The sequence below is a fragment of the Ceratotherium simum genome, chromosome 39, assembly GCF_057802395.1.
Source record: "Ceratotherium simum simum isolate JZ-2026a chromosome 39, ASM5780239v1, whole genome shotgun sequence".
NCBI classification, from domain to species: domain Eukaryota; kingdom Metazoa; phylum Chordata; class Mammalia; order Perissodactyla; family Rhinocerotidae; genus Ceratotherium; species Ceratotherium simum.
In genome coordinates, this window is record NC_141938.1 from 12,983,389 (window position 1) to 12,989,388 (window position 6,000).

Below are 6,000 nucleotides of genomic sequence, written 5' to 3' on the forward strand. Positions count from 1 at the left end.
ACACAACTGCCCCTTCATTCCTAAACACTTCAGCACGCATCCCCCAAGATCAAGGACTGTCTCCTACGTAACATAATGTACTGATCACAGCCGAGAAGTTAAAATTGTTACAACACTACTGTCTAATCCCCAGTCCACATCCCAGTGTCACCAGTCATCCCATTACTGTCCCTTATGGCATTTCTTCCCAAGCTGGGATTCGATTCAGGATCATGCTTTGCATTTCATTGTCCCTTGTTTCCCATCTCTTTTGCACAGAGGTGAGCTCTGTGGTAACAAGATGACTCTTAGACCCCGGATCCTCCTCTCGACCCTGAGATCTGGCTCGCTCACTGTCTTCAGTGAGGGCGTGCACTACACACAGGGTTTGTTTAGAGGATTTCTTAAGTCTCTCCCTCCTCCAACATTCTAGAAAGGCATGGCCAGATATGCATACCCCCAAGTCTCCTTTATACAAGCATTCACTCCACAAAAAACAATACTTGAATGGCCGCTCTGTGCCAGGCACATACAGCAGGGAACCGAGCTGATGTGATTCTTATCATTCATTTAGTGCAGAGGACAGTCAGTAAACAAATAAAGGAACAAGAGAATCTCACACAGTGAGGACTGCTTTGAAGAAAACAGACTAGGGCGATGTGATAGAGCAGCAATCGGCAAACTTTTTCTGTAAAGGGCCAGAAAGTAAATATTTTCAGCTTTGCAGGCCAGCCGATCTCTCTCTCAGCTACTCCCCTCTGCTGTGGTGGCTCAAAGGCAGCCTGGGAGAACACATAAATGAATGCGTGTGACTGTGTGCCAATAAAACTTTATTTATAAAAACAGTGGTGGCTCATTTGGCCCGAGGGCCATCGTTTGCGGGCCTGGGTGGTTGGGGAAGGAAGGCCTCTCTGTGGCGAAGCCATTTGAGGGGAGACATGAAAGGTGAGATTGAGATGCCCATGGGAAAATTTAAAGGATAAATATTGGGCTGAAGGAATAGTTAGTGTAAAAGCCCTGTGTGTATATGTGTGTGTGTGTGTGTGTGAGTGACAGGCCCTGATGGGTGTGTTGGAGGATGCTCAAGATCAAGGGTGGAGGGGACTGGCAGGACGTATAATCAGAGAGAGGTAGCCAAGAGTCTTGTCGTTTAGGCCAGGAGCAGATCACACAGGAAAACATTTCCCTCTTTCTTTCTCTCCCACCTGGAGCTTCTATTTTTGTGTTGGGCTCCGTGCCAAACCCTCTACAGGCCAAGTATTCCTAAGGCCTTGGGGCAACCCCATAAGATAGCTACCATTGCTGTTTCCAGTTTACAGATGAGGAAACCGAGGGTCAGAGAGGCTGAGGAACTACCCCAAGGCCACCCGGAAAGCAGGGGGCAGAGCTGGGATTTGAACATATCTGTCTCTTGGCCCTGTAGCTTATGCTCCTCACAGCTCCCTCTCCAACATCACCTTCTTTTGGGGTCCCCCTTGTGCCCCTAGGAGAGCAGAGAACGCTTTTACATCTAAGATCCTGAGATTCTCCTTCCCATTCCTCTAGGCTGTAGAGCATATACGACACGCCCCATTTTACAGATGTGGCAGGAGGCTCAGCGAGGGGAAAGGGCTTGCCCAGGGACCTCAGTGATCAGAGGCTGGAGCGGGGATGGGGACCCCAGTCTGCCGACTCCAAGATCTAACTTCTTGTCAATTGTCCCTTCCCTTCTCTGCCCCCTTCCAGAGGTTGTTCATGCACGTATAAGCTTATGCATCATGGTTCCCCCCCACGCTCACACTTTTATTTTTTAACCTTTTTAAGAATTATTTTTTAAAGCCAGGTACATTGAGGTATAATTTATATATGGTAACATTGATATTTTTAGGTGGACAGTTCTATAAATTTTGACAAACGCCCAGTCATGTATCCAACACCGTAATCAAGACACAGAACTGTTCCATCACCCCCCCAAAATTCCCTCGTGCCCCCAATGTGGCCCATCCCTTCCCCCACCCCTAACCCCTGGTAACCGCTGATGTGACCTCTATCATCATAGTTTTGCCTTTCCGGAACGTCATTGAAATGGAATCGCACGGTGTGTAGCTTTCTGCGTCTGGCTTCTTTCACTCAGCCTCAAGCGTTGGAGATTCATCTATGTTGTGTGTGTCAGGAATTAGCTCCTTTGTAATACCGAGTAGATTCCATTACGTGGATGGACTAGTTTGTTTATCCATCCACTAGAGCAGGGACATTGGTTCAGGGACAACCCTGGGTTTTGGAGATTATGAGTAAAGCTTCTGTGAATATTCACGTCCAGCTGTTTGTGTGGTCAATATGTTTCCACTTCTCTAGGGTAAACACCTGGGGGCGGGGATGGCCAGGTCATACGGTAAGGGTACGTTTGGCTTTATCAGAAGCTCCCAAACTTTTTTCCAAAGTGGCTGCACGATTTTGCACTCCCATGAGCAGTGGATGAGAGTTCCACTTCTTCGTCAGCACTTGGTATTGTCGGTTTCTTTTTTAGCCACCTCAAAAGTGTGTAGCGTCTTCTCCTTTTTGATACATAAAGGAGCATTCCACACACACCTTGTAAAACGTGTTCTTTTCCACTTAACAGTACGTGTGGGAGAACAAGACAGGATCCTCAACAAAAGGTCTCATTGGAGAGACAGACACTCCCAGGCTCTATCACAGCTCAGAGTGAACAAAGCTGGAATGGAGGAGACTCAGGGCACTGCAGGGACCCAGGGGAGCCACCTGCCCTAGTCCAGGTGGAGGAAGGAGGGGGTAAATCAAGGAGGGCTTCCTGGAGGAGGCGCCAATGTCTTAAGTGAGACCTAAGGCTGAGGCAGAGTGAGCTGGGTGAAGCTGCAGGGAGCGTATTCCTGAGAGGGGGAACAGCATGTGCAAAGGCGAGGAGGAGACTCTGGACTTGGCACATTTGGACCCAGGACCCCTTGGTTGTAAAGTCCTTCCTTTCCTCCCCTCCTTCTGCCTGCCTTTGGGTCTGACTGGTCCGTTTAAACAGAGGTGGCAACTTTCCCTTGTAAACACTGGCACCTTGAGAGGCTCCAGAATAGCCTTCCAGAAGAATCAGAGCTGGCATTTTTTAATCGCTGACTGTGCCCTTGCTAATTTGGGCTCTGCCCTCGTCGTCTCGCTGGGAACCTCAGCTTCGCGGAGAGGTCTCTTTGTTCAATTTTCTCCCCTCTGGGTCCCCAGGATCTGCAACATTTGCCTGTGTCCCAGGCAGGCGCAGGTGGGCAGAAATGAATGACTCTCTTTAGAAAACGTGCCCCACGAGACCGCAGTTAGGAACAGTAGCTGATTATCTCCAGGATAATAAGCCAGCAATGAGTATTAATTAATAGCTCATCACGGCAGAAAGAGAGGTTTAGGAATAAGGGTCTGGGATGGTCCCTCCTCTCTGCCCCTGCCTTACACACACACACACACACACACACACACACACAGCCCCCTCCTCAGCCGTTACTATAGAGACCTCTTCCCTGCCACCCTCATGAGCATTTACAAATCAAGACTGCACAGATGGTGGCCTCAGCAGGCCTGTTGTTCTCTCTTGTAAGGACAGTTTCTGGAGCCCTGGGGATTAAGGCAACAAGGCTACTGTGGACCACAGCTGCCTGGGGCCCCGAAACCTGACCCTCAAGCCAAGGCAGGGGGAGATTAATGGAGGCATTTATCCAGGAGGGCAGAACACACAGACAGGACCACACACAGGCCGCCCTCCTCCTCTGAGGCCACCAGGGAATCCTTAATGAAGGTCTCAGTCCCCTGCCCCCCGAATGAGAATCATCCCAAACGCGGGGACTTGACCGCTTCAGACCCTGTGAGAGAGGAGAGAGTCTCGCAGTGTGCGTCCCGAAATTATCGCGATAATACGAGCCAGCGTTTCCCGAGCATCTCTTTTGTGCCAAGCACTGCACACTTTATGTATAATAATTACGACGATGCTCCTGCTCCCTGATTCATCATTAGCTAAGAGTTTTCTATGTCGTATGAGGGCAAGGATCTTGCCCATTTTAATCCCCACTTTATTTCCCGATGCCTGGGATTGATAGTCATTGAATGAATGAATGAATGATTTCATTTACTCCTCACACTCGCCCTGCAGCACAATTACTGAAGCCCATTTTTCAGATGTGGAAACTGAGGCTCAGAGAGGTGGAGGGATACTTCCCCAAGGACACCCAGCAAACAGGGGGCAGAGGAGGGATCTGAAAGGAGGTTCTTTTTATTACAGAGTCCCCTACCCTTCATTTTGATGAGGCCCAAGAGAGAAAGCGACTTTCTTCAGCTCACGAAGCAGGGCAGGGAGCCAGCCAGGACTAGAATCCGGCTTTCCCACCCCTCTCTCGGGCACTCTTTTCCTTGGCTTTCCCATATTGCCTTGCAGCCCTAGCACCACGCACAATGTCCCACAAACATTGGGCTCCAATAAGTATTTGTGGTGACGCTGTGGGTACCAGATTCGCACCTTCCAGAACCTTCCAGAACCCTTCTCAGGTTATCTGCTCACGTCTCACATGCCTCCAGGAGGCCAGGATATGGAGTTTTGTCCCTGTTTCAAAGATGAAGGGAAAAGGGAAGCACAGAGAGGTCAGATTGCTAGCTTATGGTCACACCAAGAGAGGGTGGCCTGCTGGGGCTGGATATGCCCCCCACGCCATTGTGCTGCCCCCCCGGATGGCTCCTTCCAAAACCAATTTTATAACTTTCCTGTGGGTTCTGTGGCCTTCGCAACATCCTTTCAATAAACCCCTTTTCCAGTTAAATAATAATGCCAGCTACCACTTATTGAGCGCCTACTGGATACAGGCTCTCTCTCCTCATCTCATCCTCACATTAACTTCCCAAGCTCGGTGCTACTGGTCCCATTTCCCAGAGGCGGGAGCAGGCATAGAGAAGTTGAGACACTTGCCCAAGCTCACACAGCAAGGAAGGAGAGAGAGCTGTCTTTTGAAACCAGAGCCCCCACTTGTAACCACCTTCTGCGCTTGGTTCTGTGTTCTGGGCAGTCTCCTAAGGGTGGCTCTAGGGCTGCAGAGTCAAGGAGGAAAGCTGCATCTCTATAGACCTGGTTTCCTCTCCAGCCATGAGTCCTGGAAGGACCTCGAATGAACGCTGTGTTCTCCCGTTTTGGCTTTTGGAGCTTTCAGGAACATATATTGAGAAAATTCCAGGTAAAACCCTCCCTCGCATCTGTCCCTCCTCCGACTGTGCATCCCAGTGGTGGGGAAGGGGACGGGAACAGAATTCCTGGCAGCCATGGGGTGGAGGGGAGCGCATTCACAGCTGAGGCGGAGAATAAGATGTGCCTGTGTGAGTCAGGGAGGCCCCTCGGAGGCTGTGCCGTTTGTATAGAGACGGGAAACCTGAGACAGAGCCAGTCAGCGGAAAGAGCCTTCCAGGCAGAGGGAACAGCAGGTGCTAAGGCCTCGAGGTGGGAACCAGCATTGGAGAAACGGTAAGAAGGCCAGAGGCGCCCTCCTGTCCACTGCAATCCTGAGCCACTTCCTGTGGTCAATGATAAAGCTGGTCCTTGAAGCCTATGGGCTCAGACCCACAGCAGGGCCCGGCACACAGTAGGTGCTCAATTAACGTTTGCTGACGAAAGAATGAACAAAGCAAAGAACTGAAAGGGACTTGAGAGACTCGTCAGTCCAGGAATCAAGAACTCAAGTGTCTGCAGGGGCGTTTCCCATGAGAGCCCCCAATTTGGGCTCTTTTCAAAAAAAAAAATCATTCAAGGAATGATTTGCCCCAGCGGCAGCCAATTTGGCATGAGGGCTCTTATCCAATCCCTTCGTTTTATTTAGGGAAAAGAACTGAGTTCAGAGCCTTTAAATGACGCGTGGAAGTTCTCACAGCTCATAAGGAAGAGCTGGGACCATGATGATGATTTGCTTCTGTTTATTGAAGGCCTACTGTATGCTTCGCAGACATTCTCGCAATAAACACTTAAACTCCCACGAATAAATATTGGGATCCCCCTATTTGTTTTTTTAACTGACGAGG